The following is a 20582-nucleotide window of genomic DNA, read 5'->3' on the forward strand; positions in this document are numbered from 1 at the left end:
GACGGGAATGGTTCTTCAATTAACGGAGCAAATATTGCAGCGAGATAGAAAAATAAAAATACAGTGGCGAGTGGCGTTGGCAGCAGCGATCGGGGAGGCGCGAAGACCATAGGGCGTCACCATTACAGGATAGTAAAATAAATATAATCGCCAGCAACAGCGTTGGCAGCAGCGGCAGTGGCAGGAAAGCGCAGGAGGCGCCATCTTAACTCGGCGGGGAAGAAGGAAAAGCGCGGGAGGCGCCATCTTAGATTTTCAAGATGCCAAAGACTGGCGATATCACTGCCTTCGATAATGCAATAGAAGACTGGACCACGTATGTGGAAAGAGTCGAGGTATATTGCGAGGCAAACGAAATAGCCGATGAGAAAAAGGCATCGGTATTGCTAAATTTAATGGGCGCAAGAATGTACGGCCTATTGCGGGACCTGATTACTCCAGCCAAACCGAAGGCGAAAAGTTTTAACGAAATTGTTGCTATCCTACAGGAACACCTAAATCCTACACCACTGCTGATAGCAGAAAGATTTAAATTCCACAGGAGAAATCAGCATAAAAATGAGAGCAATGCTGATTACCTTACGGAACTACGCAAGCTATCAAAGCACTGCCAGTTCAGAGCAGGACTGGCAGATACCTTACGGGACAAATTTGTCTGTGGACTCCTGAGTGAAGGAACCCAGAAGAGGTTACTCTCAGAGAAAGAGCTGACGCTAGATAAGGCTTTCAGCGTGGCAGTATCGTACGAAGCAGCAGCAAGGGGAGCTGCAGAAATACAACAAAAGCCACAGGAATACGGCACCCACGAAATGACACGGGGATTTGCAAAATGTTATCGCTGTGGCAGAACAAACCATGACCAGAAGGACTGCTGGTCCAAGGACAAAATATGCAGGCAATGCGGAAAGATGGGCACATTGCACGAGTTTGCAGGTCTGGGAAGAAGACCAACGACAACAAAAAGGCTACTAAGGAACCGTACAGGAAAGTACAAAAGATGACGGACAGTAGTTCCGAAGACCAGATGAGCGATAGTGAATCCGGGAACAAGAGACTAAGTTGTCTCAAACTTCACAACGTAATCACAAAAGAGGATCACCGAACCATTTGGGTCACCCTCACGATAGCAGAGTCCCAAGTCAAAATGGAATTGGATACAGGATCAGCTCTAACCGCCATGAATCGACGAGACTACGAGCGGCTATTCTCACACATACACTTGAGAGAGACATCCATTGTCTTGAGGACATTTACGGGGCAAAAAGTATACCCCAGAGGAAAAATAAGGGTGCCTGTCGAATACAACGGCAAGAAAATACGGAAATTGTATCTCTACATTCTGCAAGATGGTGGACCACCGTTATTGGGACGTGAATGGATCAGAAAGATAAGTTTAGACTGGCACTCCATTCAGGCACTGACGGTGGCTGGTAAAAAGGATGACGACGTCACTCCTGGATGATTGGCAACAATCTTAGCTGACGCCAAAGAGGTATTTCAACAAGAACTGGGCACTCTTAAAGGCGTAACCGGCTCGATAAAAATAGAGGAGAATGCAATTCCCAAGTTTTTCAAAGCAAGACCCATATGCAATTCGCCCAGCCATCGAGGCAGAGCTGGAGAATCTGGAGAATGCAGGCATGTTATCTAAGGTAGACTGGAGCGAGCGGGCGACACCCATCGTTCCTGTCATGAAAAAAACGTTAAACAATAAGTCTGAGGAGCCAAGGAAGGTTCGCATCTGTGGGGACTTCAAGGTGACGGTGAACCCAGTCCTTCACACAGTACAATATCCTCTTCCAAGGATAGATGATATCTTCGCCTCACTATCTGGAGGGAAGCGTTTTACAAAAATTGACCTAGCACAAGCATATTTGCAGATGGAGGTTGAAGAATCCTCTAGGAAGTATCTCACGATAAACACTCACAAAGGTCTTTACCAGTATAATCGACTGGTATTCGGAGTAGCATCAGCTCCGGCGATATGGCAAAGAGCGATGGAACAAGTCCTGCAAGGGATTCCGGGGACTCAGTGTTACTTGGACGACATCCTAGTGACAGGTGAAGATGACAGTGAACACCTTGCCAACCTAGAGCAGGTGCTCACTAGACTACGTGAACATGGGCTACGAGCCAATCGCCCCAAGTGCGAGTTTTTTAAGAAACAGATATCGTATTGTGGCCACGTGATTGATGAAGAGGGGTTGCATAAGTCCCCTGACAAAATTGAAGCGGTAGTTAAGGCTCCAGCGCCTGAAAATGTGTCGCAACTGAGGTCATTCCTCGGATTGGTGAATTACTACCATAAGCTTTTGCTGAATTTGTCCACAATTCTGCATCCACTGAACGCCCTACTACGAACAGGAGTAGCATGGAAATGGAGCGATGAATGCAAGCGGGCCTTTCAGAAGAGTAAGGACCTAATCACTTCAAGAGAAGTATTGGCTCACTACAACCCATCACTACCGATAAGACTGGCGTGTGATGCGTCTCCCTATGGCATTGGGGCGGTACTGTCACATAAATTCCTTGATGGTTCAGAGAGGCCGATAGCTTTTGCGTCACGCTCGTTAACTTCAGCCGAGCGTAGCAACGCCCAGATTGACAGAGAGGCCCTCAGCCTGGTGTGGGGGGTGAAGAAGTTCAATCACTACCTGCACGGTCAGAAATTTACTCTACTAACTGATCATCAACCTCTCGTCTCCATTTTCAACCCTCAGAAGGGCGTACCGATAATGACGGCACAACGGCTACAGAGGTGGTCCCTTTTCCTAGGGGCTCACCAATATGACATCGAGTACAAAGGAACTAAACAGCATGAGAATGCTGATGGATTGTTGCGCCTACCGTTGCCGACGGTGGAAGAAGTACTGGCAGTGGATCCAGTGGAGTTATTCCACTCGACTATAGTCGAATGTCTCCCTGTGACGAATGCAAACATAGAAAAGGAAACACGAAATGACCCGACACTCCCTTGGGTCTATGATTTAACGGTGAAGGGATGGCCAGCATGTGGCGGACCACTGCTGCCAGCATTCTCGCCGAGAAGAGAACAGCTGTCAGTGTGCAGAGGAACCTTGATGTGTGGATCCAGAGTAGTAATTCCACCCAAATTGAAGGATAGAGTGCTCAATGAGCTTCATGAGGGTCATCTGGGAGGGGTAAAAATGAAGAACTTAGCCAGAGCGTTTGTGTGGTGGCCGGGAATCGATAGAGAAATCGAAGAGATGACCAAGAGCTGTACAGGATGCCAGAAGGTCCAAAATGCCCCACCACAAGCCCCTCTACATCCATGGGAGTGGCCCTCATCTCCATGGCAAAGGGTGCACATTGATTTTGCTGGTCTCTTTATGGACTCGATGTTTTTAATTGCGGTGGATGCACTTTCAAAGTGTCCAGAGGTAATAAAAATGTCCTCAACCACCACAGAAAAAACTATCACAGTCTTACGAACCATTTTCGCCAGGAATGGGCTGCCTGAACAGATTTGCTCTGACAATGGACCACAGTTTGTGTCTGAAGAGTTCCGGAGGTTCTTAAAGAACAATGGTGTTAAGCATTACACATCCGCCCCATATCATCCAGCCACTAATGGATTGGCCGAGAGGTTTGTTCAAACATTCAAGAAGGCTATCAAGGCAATGTGTAATGAAGATATACCCCTACAACACAAGGTGGATAACTTCTTGTTTGCCTACCGGAATGCGACACATGCGGTTACCAACCAAACTCCAGCCATGATGTTCTTCAATCGAAGACTACGATGCCGCTTGGATTTGGTTAAGCCAAACGTCAGAAGAGATGTGGAGAACAGACAGTTTCAGAATGTGTATGAAAGGCCGACCAGGAGTTTTAAGATAGGCCAACCAGTTTTGGCCCGGGACTACCGCACAGAGAAATGGCAGCCAGGAACGATCTGTACACGGCAAGGACCTCTAATGTATACCGTGGACGTTGGGGAGGGCATTGTAAGACGCCATGCTGACCAGATTCTAGAGTCACGGGAAAACATCAACTCCACACCACGACCTGATACACCTGACGATGAAACCGAAGTACCAATTGCATCTACCGCAGAATCGGTGGTATTGGAAGCAGACGAACCAAACAACGACATTGATCCCGACTCAACCTTGCCAGAAGAACCTGATATCCCAAAGAGGCGTTATCCAGACAGAATCAGGAAGCCTCCTCAAAGACTGAACTTATAATTGCTTAACTTCAACCAATGTATCTAGCAACCGTAATTTTAATTGTAATTAGTTATTATTTAGTTGTTAAATGAATGTTATGTACTGTTTATCTAAAAGGGGAGGAATTGTTGTGTATGTACCTTTAAGGGAATAACTGGTCTCAGACTGCAGTACCGGCAGTGACCACCCCTGTATAAATGGCCCTAGCAGGCTTCTGTAGTTTCAGTTTCCAGGTTGTCTCCATTCAGTAAAGACTTGTTATAATCAACTCCTGCAGTCCGTGTCTCAATTGCACATGGACATATTAGGAGGTGGTGGTGTTCCCATGCGCCTGCTGCCCTTGTCCTAGGTGGAAGAGGTCGCGGGTTTGGGAGGTGCTGCCGAAGAAGCCTTGGCGAGTTGCTGCAGTGCATCTTGTACATGGTACACACTGCAGCCATGGTACGCCGGTGGTGGAGAGAGTGAAAGTTTAAGGTGGTGGATGGGGTGCCAATCAAGCGGGCTGCTTTGTCCTGGATGGTGTCGAGCTTCTCGAGTGTTGTTGGAGCTGCACTCATCCAGGCAAGTGGAGAGTATTCCATCGCACTCCTTACTTGTGCCTTGTAGATGGTGGAATGGCTTTGGGGAGTCAGGAGGTGAGACATTCACTGCAGAATACCTGTTCCTGGTTGTCTGGTAAGAGGGAAAAATAAAACTATCAAAGAAACTGACCAGGGGAGAGATCTGGTATTGTTATGTGCTGTGGAGTTCATGCACCATCCTGGTCTATTTGATTTGCATTTTAATGTTACAAAGTGCTGAATGTTAGGGCTTCCAAGATCAGCATTCCACTTCCCACCTCCTGACAAAAAAAACTGACTGGACATTTTTATTGAGGTCCGAGCTTCAATACTAATAGGCAACTAGCAGCTGAGATTCAGCTAGTATCTGATCAGTGTTATAGGAGCTTAGATTAATATTATGAATGTAGAGTCATGCATGTTACAGTACATGGAAGAAATATTATATTTTGTGCCTGTTTTTATCTAGTAACTGCTGAGTCTGTCATGGCTCCAGCTGAAAAAGGCAGTATCACTCTGACCTGCTCAGTCTCTGATGTTTCAAGTAGAATGAAGCTTCTTTGGCTGGGGAATGACAACAAAACTGTCATCAAGGAGAAAAGACTGAGTGAACCTGAGAGAGAACTGGCATTGTTTATTCAGAATGTCAGCAAAGATGATCACTCTAGGATGTGTGTAGTGCTTCAAAATGATCTTCCCACGGCTCTCACACCGTACTACCTGAAAGTCAAAGGTAAATCTACATCTACGTGATTTTATAATATCATAACCATTGTATTGCAGTTCATAAGGATGACATTTGTTATCTAGCTACTTACCAAAACAATTGCCAGAGGAAACACCAGAGGGATTTTGCTGATTTCTCATTGTTAATTGCAGTTTAGTGTTAAATGCATGACAGCAATTGTAGCCTTTAACTAGCCTAGTAGTTCTCTTGTAGGATTGCTCACACATTGTATTCCATGTAGTGTTTCATATATGTTACTGGCACTGAACTGATTTTGCTGCTTTCTCATAAAGTCTTCCAGTTGTCTCTTGAGGACTTTGTTTACCATCAGGGATGGGCTCCAGGTCTGAGAGGCTGAAGTTGGACTCGTTTTGTGGGTGCTGCTTGTGGAGTGCTTGTGCTTTATGAACAGTCACCATTTGGACTTTCTTTGGCGGTCCCTGATATGCAGGCCTGCATCACGGGGCTTTGGAGCCCCTGGGAGAACAGCTCTGTGGTCGCCACTACGCTGCATTACTTTCTCCTTTTCTCTTTGTCTTTCTCTCTCTCTGTTAGTCTCTGCGTTTCTTTTAGTTGTTGTCTTTCCGTGTCTGTCACTCTCCCTCCTCCTCTGTTTATCTCCCTCTAATTTTTCCACTGGAGATAAAAATTCAAAAGGGGTTTGATAGTAGATAAGTCATCAGGCCACAAAGGCGTGTACTGCAGAATATTGGAGAAGGCAGCAGATGATATAATGGAGACATTAACCAAATTTTTTCAAAAAACCTTTAAAAATGGGAGTTGATTAGATATCTATGAAAGTGCCTCAAAAGAATTTACATCTCAGCTGTCAATAAGCCGTAGCCTGTGGACCTGTTGCATCCTCTTCATGGGCCTGGACTTCAACATCAATTATGTCAGCATCCAGCTCTCCAGCATTCTTTGGGATTTCTACCACCAGGCTTTTCAGTAGACACAAATTATGAAGGACACAGTATGCTATCACAATTTTAGAAACTGTGCGAAGGCAACTCCTGATCTATTCAGGCACTTGAACCTGCCTTTCAGCATCCCAATGGCTTGCTCAGTGCGAATTCTGGATATAACATGTGCACCATTGTAATGCTCCTCTATGCTGACATCAAAAAAAGCTGCCCACAAAGTTTTAGCGGGCTCTATAGAGTGCAGACTTCCTCTTTTCCGATGTCAGTTTGAATTTGGCACCTTCTATAGGAGATCTGAGGCATCCAGGAACAGGGCAGGCAGCAAGAAGGCTGATCAACCAATCAGATTGAAGAATTCTCACAGAAGACAAAGCAGGGAGTAAAAAGCAGGGACTATAAATCACATTTAAATAATTGTACAGAAAGCGAAAAAAAGATTGAGATATACACCTGGGATTAAGGGAGAAACTTAAATAGCAAAACAGAAACTTTAAAAAAAAATATATTTTTTAAAATCTGCAACATTTTAATTTTCTTCTGCGTGAATGAGACTCCACACTTGTAAAATTATTTTTTCAGGGCCAGAGAGGTTGTTCAGCGGTAATTATGACATAGTATGCCGTTAAAAACTCAGTTACTCTTCTATCGGCAAGTAAACTGTAAGCAGGTAGTAAGAGGTGGGGTGGGGCCTATTAGGGACAAAGAAGGTGATATATGCTTTGAGGCACAGGGCAAGGCTAGATTACTCAATGAGTATTTTGTATCGGTGTTTACTAAGGAGGTGGATGCTGACAAAATATCGGTAGAAGTGGAAAAGGTAGAAGCAATGGAAGGGGTGAAAATTGATAGACAGGATGTACTAGAAAGGCTGGGTATGCTCAGAGTGGATAAGTTGCCTGGTCCAAAAGGCTTGCGTCCTAGGTTGCTAAGGGAATTGGGGGAGGAGATAGCGGAAGTGTTTGCCATAATTTTCCAATTTTCCCTAGATGCGGGGGAGGTGCCTGAGGATTGGAAAGTGGCAAATGCGACACCATTGTTCAAGAAAGGGTGTAAGGACAATCCTAGTAACTACAGCCAGTCAGTTTAACATCAGTGGTGGGTAAAATTTTAGAAACAATAATCAAGGAAAAAATTAACGGGCACTTGGAGAGGTTTAAGCTAATTAAGGAGAGCCAACACAGATTTGTAAAAGGCAGATCATGTTTGACTAATCTAATTGAATTTTTTGATGAAGTAGGATTGATGAAGGGAATGCAATGGATGTTGTCTGCATGGATTTTAGGAAGGTGTTTGATAAAGTACCACATAAATGTCTGGTTAACAAAATTAAGGCTCATGGAATAGGTAGGTCAGTGGCAGCTTGGATAAGGAATTGGTTTAAGGACAGAAAATAGCGAGTTGTGGTAAATGGCTGTTTTTCAGACTGGAGGATGGTAGACAGTGGTGTTCCCCAAGGGTCAATGCTGGGGCCACTGCTTTTTTTGATACATATAAATGACCTGGAGATTGGAATACAGAGTAGAATTTCTAAATTTGCCTATGACACCAAACTTGGGGGTGTGACAAACAGTGAGGATGATACCAATCGACTGCAACAGGACATAGAAAGGCTAGCAAAATGGGCAGATAAGTGGCAGATGGAATTTAATACAGAGAAGTGTGAGGTAATGTATTTTGGCAGAAGGATCAGGGAGAGACAATATACACTTAATGGCACAGTTTTAAAGAGTGTACAGGGATAGAGGGACCTGGGAGTTAATGTACAAAGGTCCCTGAAGATGGCAGGACATATTGAGAGAGTGGTTAGCAAAGCATATGGGATCTTGGGCTTCATAAATAGCGGTATTGAGTACAAAAGTAGAGAAGTTATGCTGAACATTTATAAAGCGCTGGTTAGGCCACAACTGGAGTATTTCATCCAGTTCTGGTCACCACACTTTAGGAAGGATGTGAAGGCCCTTAAGAGGGTGCAGAGGAGAATTACCAGAATGGTTCCGGGATGGGGGATCTTAGCTACAAGGATAGGTTGGAGAAGCTGGATTTGTTTTCATTGGAGCAAAGGAGGTTGAGGGATGATTTGATTGAGGTGTACAAGATTATGACGGGTTTGGATAGGCTAGACGGGGAAAGGCTGTTCCCACTAGTTGATGGTACAACGACTAGGGGACACAGATTTAAGGTTTTGGGCAAGAGATACAGGGGGGACGTGAGGAAAAACTTTTTAACGCAGCGAGTGGTGTGGACCTGGAACTCGCTGCCGACGGAAGTGGTGGAAGCGGAGACACTCAATGTTTTCAAAGGGAGACTGGATAGGCACTTGAGGGCAATAAACTAGCAGGGCTACGGGGATAGAGTGGGGGAGTGGGACTGACTGGATTGCTCTGCAGAGAGCCGACACGGACTCGATGGGCCGAATGGCCTCCTTCTGTGCCGTTATGATGTTATGACTCTATGACTCCTGATTGAACAAGGCTTAAGTTTTTCATCGGCCTTTCAGTGAGAATAGTGGGTATTAGTTTAAGTTCATGCCTGATTTCTGGATTAATTGCATCAGTGAAGACTACAACAGTGCACCCTGTGGAGGAGCAGGGTATCTCTCACAGCAATTTCTGGATTTCCGTGTTTAGCTGCGCATGTGCGGACGCCAGAAGTTGCTGTCAGTTTTACCCAGTAATAACGATGAGCGCTGCCAGCCTCGCTGTTATTACTACCACAAATTCCGGCTGTAGCTTGAGTTAGCTGAAGAGCCAGAGAGGATATAACCTCACAGAGGGCAATAAGTTGTCATTCTATAGTGGACACTAGGTGGAGCCGTAGAGCTGTGTAGAGCTGTATATATAGCTGTATGTATAAGACTACACTACCCAGCTGTATGTATATTAAGACTACATTACCCATGAGGCACTAGGCTACCCACAAGGCAGCAGTCAAGATGGATGCCTCTACAGATACTGTACCTAGTCCACATGTGCTCAATAAAAGTGTCTAGCAAAAGCTAGCTGTGTTCATAATAAGAATGTCTATTTATTAATGAACATAAGACTTTTGCTTCACAGTTTCATGGTACAGCAACATTATGGCCCAGATTGGATGCCCATGGGCCGATGCCTCCAACCTGTAAAAAATCTATGGATTTACCTGGTGGCCCGGGAGGTATGGAGACTTGCGATCCTGGGCCTCTCCGGGTACGCGCGGGCAGAGACCCACATATCCCCTGGGATCACGTGGGCCGGCCCAACCAGTAAAAGAAGGGGGTCCCCATTCAAGCTTAACTCCCATAAGTATGAATGGGGATCACTTATAAAATACATGAACACATGAAATAATTAAAAAAAAATTATATATTTAAAATTAATTAAAATGCCATGTAATTAAATATTGTAAACAAAAATTTCATTTTTTGAAATAAAAAAACATATTTTAATGGGGCTAAAAAGAAATTTACCTTATTGGACAGGGATTTTTCCAGGCATAAGAATTTCACAGACATTCAGCGGCCGGAAGTTGGGCAAATAGCGCAACTCTCCACCTGCAGAGGCCCATCTCCCGGGGATGCGGAGGATCTGTCAAGAAGATTCTTGAAAGATCGCAGGTTCCAGGTTTTAGCACATGCGCTTAGCATTAGTATTTTGGAAATTCAGAAAAGTATTTGTAAAAATGTATTGGAAGCATTTGTAAAATTAATCAAACAAAACAAATGTCAAAAAGGTAACAAATAAACTTTGAAATACAAATTTCCACAGGGCTAGCAGTTCAAGGGTTAAACCGATTTCTGCAGATCATGAGTATTTGTTAACAAAACATGGTCATCTCTGGAAAATCTGCTGTAGAAGGGTCAATTGAAACAACTACAGTAATAAAGCAAATAATATTTTTTGTTACAGAAGTAAGTCTTGGAAAAACCTTGAATACCGTTATCATCAGCTTGTGTCTAATGCTTCTGATATGTATTATAGTAGGATCAGTCTTTTATTGGAAAAAGCACATTGACTCAGGTGAGAAAAGCAAATAGCTTAAATTAAGCTTGAAGTAAGAAAGAAAGAACTTTAATTTATATAACACCCTTTCACACCCTCAGAATGTCCCAAAGTTCTTTGCAGCCAATTAATTACTTTTTGCAGTGTAATCACCATTATTTTTTAAGGTAATGTGGAGAAACGCAGCAGTCAATCTGCGCACAGCAAGGCTCTACAAACAGCAATGAGATAAATGACCAGATAATCTCTTTTAAGTGATGTTGGTTGAGGGATAGATATTGGCCAGGACATTGTGGAGAACTCCCCTGCTCTTCTTTGAAATAGTGTCATGGGACCTTTTACGGTTTAACGTCTCATCTGAAAAATGGCACCTCCAATAGTACTGCACTGACGTGTCAGCCTGGATTATGTGCTTAAGGGCTCAATTTTAACTCAGCCATCAGGCGGGCTTTGAGGCGTGTGGGGAGTTAAAATCACAAAACCTGGGGGTCGGGACCCCCCGCCTGGTTGCCGACACCTAGCCATTTTAACCCTGGTGTGCCTGATGGTCCCGAATCAGTCCCGCCTGTTGGCCCTTAAACAGTACTCATTGGCCTATATAATCCCAATTTAACAGGCCCTTGCCTGTTTAACCCTTTTCCCACGTAAAACACGCCTGGTGGGGATCACGCCTGTGAAACCTGGCGTGAGCACTATTGGCTTGCTGACTATCAGCTGCAGGTCAACCATTAAAGAGGATATTTGATCAGTCATCATTTGCAGGTGGCAGGACTTTGTTGTTTCAGGCCTGGGGCAACTTTTACCAGGCTTAACCACACCTGTGGAAGGTTGGAGCCTCACACAGTTCTCCAGTGTGACCCATGCGAAACCCCTCTCGCCACCCTCACTCAGCGCTTCCTCAACTGAGGCATCTACCAGAAGCATGGGAGGCCTTTTTTTCCTTCCCTTCTTGGCATTAGATGACCTCCAGCCCCATTCGCGAAATGACACATGCCACAACTGCGGAAGGTGCCATCAGAGTTTTTATGCAAAACAAACAACTGATGGCATTTTTACAAAATACAGAACATTTCACCCAAGTGACTACCCTTGTGATTATTTGTGCTTTATTTCCTCTTACGCGTGCTCCTACGTAGTGGTTCCCCTGTGGCTTCAGCAGATGTGGAGGCCCCTTGCTCACTTTCCTGCTGCTCCTGTCTCGATACCTTTGGCGGGCGTCCTCTGGGGTGGCGAGCCTGTGAGGGCTCATCAGCAGTTTGCTGCTCCTGCGGCTGTGCAGGAGTTGAGACGTCTATCTCAGTTGGGTGTGGACTCCGGTGGGGCTCTGACCGAGGGCTCTGCAGTGGCATGGAAGTGTGAGTGCTTGGAGAAGAGACCCCGCTTCCTTGAGGTCTGCCATCAACCTCCCTCTCATGGGTCAGGTCCCCCTCAGTGCCTGCAAGTGGCTTGAGAGCACCTTGCTGCACATCAGGGGGGCCATGGGGACCCGTATCTGCAATGGCAGTCCTACTCAGAAGGACTTCCATGAAGGTCTGGTTTCTCTGTTCAATAGATGCCCATCGCTCCTCAAGAGATGTCATTCTATTCTGAACACTCACCATGTTTTCCATACCCTGGCGACTAACCTCCTCCATGGCCGTAGCCCTCCTCTCCTCTACCGTAGCCCTCCTCTCCTCTACCATAGCCATCCTCTCCTCTACGGTAGCCAGCCTTACCATGGAGGCAGCAATCATTTCCACGTAGGTAGCCATCCTTTCCATGTTGATGCGTTCATGCGCCACTGACTCCACAAAGGCTCTGCTCATGTTCGCTATGGACTCCTCCATTCGCTCCACACTCGCAGCGACCCTGGAGACAAAACCTGCCAGAGACTCCTGTGCATGGAGTTCCAACACCTCTGATCTTATGGATGGACCCAGAGGCAGAGGGTCGACATGTAGCTGAGCCGAGCTGGCAGAGTCCTGCGCCCTCCAACAAGGACTCTCCACTGCTGTCCCTGTCTCCACAATCTACTGATGCTCACTTGTGAGCTGTGATACACCAGGTGACAACTCTACTCTATGTCCCAAAGGTCCCACCGAGGTGTGAATGTCTGCGCTGGTGCTCGGTGCGCTTATTTCTGCTGACACTGCACCCTCAGAGGTTGCAGATTCCTCTGAGGAGTCTGGTATCTCAGGCTCTTCCTCCTGCACAGTGGGGACGGGGGCTCTCGATGGTCCTGTGGGGGAGTCAAGGAAAAAATTAGAGATGTGATGCCAAGGTTACATGCACATTGCATTTTACAGATGATCATGTCCATATGATGTAGCTTCAGAATCATTATCAGCGACTCATGCAATGCCAATGAGAGAGATGGAAAACTATTCTGTCACCAGCTTGTGGGGATGCACCTTTCTGTCCTTCCCCAACTTCCGTATCTCTGTCAGCCCCGATAATCTCCAGGACGCCTTCCTCCCAGGGGGTGAGCTGGGCTAATGAGGGCGGCCCTCCTCCTGTCCTGGCTCGCTCTCTCCTGTTGTGAGCTCTCTTTTCCTGCAATGAGGGAGACAAGTGGAGGTTGAGTGAGAATGAAGGAGTGAGTGCAGAGATTGCATAGCATAGATACTTAGAAGGAGACAAAGATGGAGTGAGGTTGCAAGACCAAGACCCTGTGTGTTGTCAGTTGTGTTCAAAGCATCAGAGTGAGAGGGAGTGTGAGGGCTGCATGGTGGAATAGTTATGTGAATGTGAGCATAGAGAGAGAGGGAATGGGTAAGGGTGCATGGATGTGAGTGTCTAGTGGGATGTGGAGGAAGAGATTGCGAAAGCTGAGTGCTGGTGAGGAAAAACAATGGGGATCAGATTGAGGGTGATGGAAACTTCATACAGTACTTACTTTTCCAGTGCAATGAAGGTCATGGAATCATTTTCTGCACTGCATCCAGGTGCGCCGTGTGAGCCCCAAGGAGTTGATTTCACCAGCCACCTGTAGCCACACAGCCTTGGTCTGACTGGGAGGCCTCTTCTTCTCTGAAGATGGGAACAGGACCTCCCTGTGGGCCCTAGCACCATCCAGCAATGCCTGGAGTGAAGCCTCATCAAATTTGGGGGCAGCTCTTGCCCTCCCGCTGGCCGTTGCTCCTGCAGGCTCCTGTGCCATCTTAATGGTGAAGTTTGGAAGCCTGCAGAAGAAGCAAGGCTTGCTGTAGGCCCTAAAAGCAGCAGCAATTATGACGTCATATTCTGTGACTTTCTGACTGGAAATACTCAATTGCCAAGGCTTCCCGCATGTTGGAAATCAATTGGCCAATTGAGTTAAAATTGCATCAATCTCACAGACCCATTTAGATTTTTGAGGGAAACACTAAATTCGGGGAACCTGCCAATTCCCCGCACCTGAGTTATAATCGTCCCCTAAGTCTCTAGAGCTGGGCTTGAATCCACAACCTTCTGACTCAGAAACAAGAGTACAACCTCTGAGCCAAGGCTGATGAGACTGAACCACAGACCTCAAAGTACAGCAAGTTTCCTGACTGATACAATTCATAGGTACATCATCAACGGAAGGGCTAAACAAACAGAAAATAACATGAAATTGATATTTCAGCATTAGAAGCAAACCATTCATTTTGCCATCACAATGTCCTTTACCTAAAGCTTATAGTTAACCTAAACCTAAAACCCAAGGGAGGTTTCAGGTCCCAAAACTTCAGAAATGTTAGAAATCACACAACACCAGGTTATAGTCCAACAGCTTTATTTGAAATCACAAGCTTTCGGAGCACTGCTCCTTTGTCAAGTGCTCTGGTGTCGCTAGAACCAGAGACTTGTGGATTCACTGGGGCCGGTGACAGTGATTGTATTCTTGCCATCGTACCTGTAAAGATCAAGTCTAAGAGGAGTGGGAAGTTTGTGGAGACTTATGCCTTCATAGATCCAGGTAGTTCAGACTGATGGATAATGGCTCGATACTCTTTTCTCTTACCGCTCAGGTGTAGCAGCAACTCTTTCAACCTTAGAAACCATGCAACTCCTTTCCTCAACTGGTGCCATCCTGAGAAATGGTTAACAAGCTTGTTCACTGTGTCAAAGTTCTCTTTCGTAGTTATGAGATTTGCTGTGACTGATCTCTTGACTTCGATGTCGTCTTCACCTGACGAAGGAGTAGCGCTCCGAAAGCTTGTGATTTCAAATAAAGCTGTTGGACTATAACCTGGTGTTGTGTGACTTCTTACATTTGTCCACCCCAGTCCAACACCGGCATCTCCACTTCAGAAATGTTGTGCTAGAATTACTTGCAACTAAATAGCATTTATTATTTCTGTTCAGGTCAAACAAGTCAAATGCAGAAGTCAGCAGTAAAATACAAAAATCAGGATGATCCAGAGGCAGTTTATGCAAATATCTGCAAAATACAGAAGATGAAAGGTAATACTAAGAACCAAAATGATACACTGATAATTTTTCAGCTAAGGGTATTTTGTCAGTAGCTATTCCTCAGTTTATATATGCATCTCTTTTGACAGCAGTATTTAAACCATACTGGTAAATATTGCAATAGAGATATAGTTATGGAAGTTGAATAAAAATGAACCATTCAAAAGTTGGTCTTCATGCTTTGAAAACAGGTTATGTTAATTGTAAACAGTCTAGTGGAAGGATTGAAATTAGTATGTATTACCTTAACAATGAACATGCAAAAAATGAATCTATAGCGTAGTCAGAGAAGCCCCAGGCAATATCTGAACTGGAGGTGTGGAAGGTCTTGTAGGGGGGCATCCTTTACCTGGTTTATGATAATTTACCTGGTCAGGCAGCCTGTGCCACTGCACTGTGACCAATTCCAATCAGCGGTTTCGAATCGCTAAATCCTCCTTCCAGTTCTGACTGGAGGAACTTATAATTAATGATATATTAAAAACGGACAAATGGTCTGGATGCAAGAAAGTCAAATTTTATTAAAACTAAAGAAACTACACCACACGATCAAAGTAATCACGGTAAAATTGCTTAACAGGGGAAGGGAGACGGCAAAAACGAGGGATAAATGGCTACAATGTTAATCTTACAATCTTAGCAACATTTCCCTTAAATTACCACCCCTTTACTTCTCACTAGATTGTCTTGCTAGTGAGTCAGAAGCCTTGCTCACCTGCAGTCCAAAGAGTAAAAGAGAATAGAGAGAGAGGACTTCCTGGGCTTAATCTTTATACCCTGGGAGTCCCTGCTGTTTTCGCGCCGAAAAGGTCCGTGCGCAATTTCGCGCCGAAAAGTCCGAATACACAAGAGAAGGGCTTTTAACTTCCCCCATTCATACATGGAGACATCACGTAGTAGAGTCAATTTCAGTGAATGGATGTGTGTAAACAACCCATTGTGCTTGCTGTCCGATGATTGGCTGATTCAAACGGGCTACTCCCCAGTGTAAACAAGCAGCTTGTAGGTTACCGGACCAGCCCAATACCCCAGGGTGACTGACAGCTCGGGCTCCATTCAAACCCACTACAGGGCAGCGCTGAGCTTTTCATATGCTAACAGCTTGTCTGTCCTGTTCTGCTGCCTTTTTATAATTCTGTTTCCATGAGGTCTGTTCAGCCATTTTTATGCCCTGGGCAATTTAAACAGTCCAAAACTCAAGAGTACATCTTTTAATAAAATGTACAATCTTAAAGTGTGCGATTTTCACAAAGTTCTTTGATTCCAGTGTCCAAGTGCTGCCTAGCTTATGAGCTTTTTAATGCAGCCTTTTGCGGTTCTGGGTATGTTTTAAAACATTGTCCAACCCAGAGACAAGTTAAATCACACAGGTCTTCGTCCACGATGTGGATTAATATTTCCCGATCTTCGGGGCTGAGAGGATTTTGCGACCACTACAGTCTGTATGTCAGTATAACTCTGGTATGCTGGAAATGCTGGAAACGCTCTGCAGGCCAGGCAGCAACTGCGGAGAGAACAGATACTGGGCTGTATTTTCCGTTCCCTACGAGTGAGTACGCGCTGTCCACACACCCGTAGGGACATTGGAAATGCCGGTTTCAGGTATGCCAAGCGCATGCGCTGAAAACCGGCATTTCCAATCTGTCAAGAATGCTCTTGACAGATCGTACACCTGCCCTAGAGAAGGGCCTCTGCAGGTGGAGAGTTTCGCTTTCTGGAGAACCTCCACCCATAGAAAACCCTTAGAAATCTTATGCCTGGTAAAAGCAGGTGCAAGGCCTGCTTTTATCAGCATAAGATTTGAAAAAAGTAAAAAAATTTTTTTTCTCTCATTTATCATTTAAAAATACTTAAAAAAAAGTAATTTTATTTTTAACCCTGTAAAAAACTTACATTTTTGTTTAAAATATTTAATTTATTGTCATTTCAACTAATTTTAAGAATGTGATTAAAAAAAAAATTATTTAATGTTTTACACTGTTTTGGGGGTGATCTCCATTCATATATTTGACAGGTCTATCTGTCAAGTGTATGAAGGGAGATTCCCTTCTTTGATTGGCTCCCCATGGCCCATGTGATCCCAGGGATGCTTCTGAACCGCATGCGCCTCTGGGATACGTGGGCCCTGCGCACTTGGAGTTGAAGAGGCCCAGGATCGGAAGTGTCCGGACCTCAGGAGCCCTCAGGTAAGTGCATAGATTTTTTCCAGATCGGAGGCCTCCGCAAACGGGTAGCCTCCGATCGGAAAATACGGCCCCATGTTAATGTTTTGGATGCAGACCCTTATTTAAAATTTCCCAGCATCTGCCTTTGCTTCTCAATCTGTGAATTGAGATGAGGATGTGATTGCAGTAGAAGATCTGCTGAATGTTACAACTGAAACTTGGGGGGTCGATTTTATCTCTCAGGTGGGAATGTGGCCTAGCGAGTGGCTGGCTCCTCCGGGAGCGGCAGTAGGGAGGTTCAGGTAATTTTAATGGCCAGCTTCATTAGCACACCGTTTGCTGACTTCCCAACCAAATGGGCGACAGACGAGCGTGGGGCTGGCACAGCAAGCGCCAGGCATTGGCATCAATGTCAAGGAGCGTGTAACCTATTGGAACAGTCCATGGCAATGGTAGATCTAGAGGGGGATTGGGGGGATGGGGGCTTTCGAGTGGGCGCAATATCGGCCATGCCCACCCAACATGGCAGGCAGGAGCCCTGAACCACTTGCAGTCTTGGATATCATTAATATTTTGTCAATGAGCTGCAGGCGCCAATTGGGTTCCCTGCTGCAGCTCACCGGTTACCCTGAAGGCAGATAAGGCCTAATAACAGGGAAGGAGCATAAACCGTAGAAAGTGCAGCAGGCTGAAAGATTTTTGTGAGAAACAGACAGAAACCATTTATTCAAGTGCAATGCATCAAGGCATCTGAATGCCCCAACACTCTCATGTGGTACTTTGCCAAATACAATGTTAGTCCCAGGATATCTAATGCTTACATCAGCCTCTTAGCACAACAGTTATAGAGTAATGGGTAACTACAATATACTTGCAGTTAAACATGGTGTTTTTGCTACAAAAGCAAAATACTGCAGATGCTGGAAATCTGAAATAAAACAGAAAAGGCTGGAAATACTCAACAGGTCAGGCAGCATCTGTGGAGAGAGAAACAGAGTTAACATTTCAGGTTGATGACCTTTCATCAGAACGAGAAAAGGTTAGAGATATAACAGGTTTTAAGCAAGTGCAGGGGCAGGGAAAAGGGGGAGGGGAGGAAAGAACAAATGGGAAGTTCTGTGACAGGGTGGAAGGCAGGAGAGATTAAAAGACAAAGGCCTAGAAATTGGGTATAGCCCCGCTTGGGGCATTAGACTTGGCGTTGCGCAAAGTTTTGCGCCAGGCGCAATTTAGCGCCACCTAGCGCGATATTGGGTCGTAGCGCCCCTAAGGTGATCGCGGCGCTAAATCAGGTGTTGCACGGTAGACTTAGGGCACTAACATGGCGGCGCAACTCAATATCGGGGCGGCCGGGTGCAGCGCAGGTGCAGTCAATCATCGATGACCACGAGAGAGTCAGGAGCCGGCCAGCTCTTAAAGGGGTGGGTCCAGAAGGATCAGCAGCCACACTCTGCGCCCTGCAGAACTGAATTTCGGCGCTGTGTTTTGTTTGGCGCTAAAAACTTTCTGAGGATGGAGAGGGCAAGGCAAAGAGCAGAGCGCTTCACAGAGGATGCATTGGATGTATTGGTAGGCGGAGTGGAGCGCCGTCGGGCGTACCTGTACGTGGACAATAGCAGGAGGCCTAGTCAGCAGGATTACCGCAGAGCATGGAGGGCCATCACTCAGAGGGTGAACTCCAGCAGCCTGGTGGTCAGGACTCCATTGCAGTGCTGCAAGAAATTCAACGACTTCACTCGGGTCGTCAGGGTGAGTGATATTTTTGCAGTCCTCTTCATGCCTTCATCTGCACCTGACTTTATGGCCAATGGGTGCGCCATGCCCCACTGGCCATCTGTCAGCATGCACCCATGGCCCTTTCTGGGAACACACTTGCACATACAGCTGACGCCATGATGTCAGGGCTATTCCACCAAGGGGGGCATGACATGACAGATGAGGCCATGATGTCAGGGCTATTCCACCAAGGGGGGCATGACATGACAGATGAGGCCATGATGTCAGGGCTATTCCACCAAGGGGGGCATGACATGACAGATGACGCCATGATGTCAGGGCTATTCCACCAAGGGGGGCATGACATGACAGATGAGGCCATGATGTCAGGGCTATTCCACCAAGGGGGGCATGACATTATTATGTCCGTGTATAATTGAGACACGGACTGCAGGAGTTGGTTATAACAGGTCTTTACTGAATGGAGACAACCTAGAAATACTATGCAAATGTTACTACACAGGCTTATATACAGGGGTGGTCACTACTGGTACTGCAGTATACAGGGGCTGCAGAATATAGTTCCTTCTGCAAAGTACATACACTACAATTCCTCCCCTTTTAGCTAAACAGTACATAACATTCGATTAACAATGAAATAACATATTTACAATTACAGTTGCTAGATACATTAGTTGAAGTTAAGCAATTATAAGTTCAGTCTTTGAGGAGGCTTCCTGATTCTGTCTGGATAAAGCCTCTTTGGGGTATCAGGTTCTTCTGGCAAAGTTGAGTCAGGATCAATGTCGTTGTTTGGTTCGTCTGCTTCCAATATCACCGATTCTGAGGTAGATGCAACTGGAACTTCGGTTTCATCGCCAGGTGTATCAGATCGTGGTGTGGAGTTGATGTTTCCCAGTGACTCTAGAATCTGGTCAGCATGGCGTCTTACAATGCTCTCTCCAACGTCCACGGTATACATTAGAGGTCCTTGCCGTGTACAGATCGTTCCTGGCTGCCATTTCTCTGTGCGGTAGTCCCGGGCCAAAACTGGTTGACCTATCTTAAAACACCTGGTCGGCCTTTCATTCATATTCTGAAACTGCCTGTTCTCCACATCTCTTCTGACGTTTGGCTTAACCAAATCCAAGCGGCATCGTAGTCTTCGATTGAAGAACATCATGGCTGGAGTTTGGTTGGTAACCGCATGTGTCGCATTCCGGTAGGCAAACAAGAAGTTATCCACCTTGTGTTGTAGGGGTATATCTTCATTACACATTGCCTTGATAGCCTTCTTGAATGTTTGAACGAACCTCTCGGCCAATCCATTAGTGGCTGGATGATATGGGGCGGATGTGTAATGCTTAACATCATTGTTCTTTAAGAACCTCCGGAACTCTTCAGACAGAAACTGTGGTCCATTGTCGGAGCAAATCTGTTCAGGCAGCCCATTCCTGGCGAATATGGTTCGTAAGACTGTGATAGTTTTTTCTGTGGTGGTTGAGGACATTTTTATTACCTCTGGCCACTTTGAATGTGCATCCACCGCAATTAAAAACATCGAGTCCATAAATGGACCAGCAAAATCAATGTGCACCCTTTGCCATGGAGATGAGGGCCACTCCCATGGATGTAGAGCGGCTTGTGGTGGGACGTTTTGGACATTCTGGCATCCTGTACAGCTCTTGGTCATCTCTTCAATTTCTCTGTCGATTCCCGGCCAACACACAAACGCTCTGGCTAAGTTCCTCATTTTTACCCCTCCCAGATGACCCTCATGAAGCTCATTGAGCACTCTATCCTTCAATTTGGGTGGAATTACTACTCTGGATTCACACATCAAGGTTCCTCTGCACACTGACAGCTGTTCTCTTCTCAGCGAGAATGCTGGCAGCAGTGGTTCGC

General features: G+C 45.7%; 1 pseudogene; it reads left to right on the forward strand.

Moving 5' to 3' along the window:
• LOC147114113 (uncharacterized) overlaps positions 1-20582 on the forward strand; it is a 92869-nt pseudogene that overhangs the window by 62157 nt on the left and 10130 nt on the right.

This window comes from Somniosus microcephalus, chromosome 8, assembly GCF_052327205.1.
Source record: "Somniosus microcephalus isolate GS21.2 chromosome 8, FLI_Smic_1.0, whole genome shotgun sequence".
NCBI classification, from domain to species: Eukaryota; Metazoa; Chordata; class Chondrichthyes; order Squaliformes; family Somniosidae; genus Somniosus; species Somniosus microcephalus.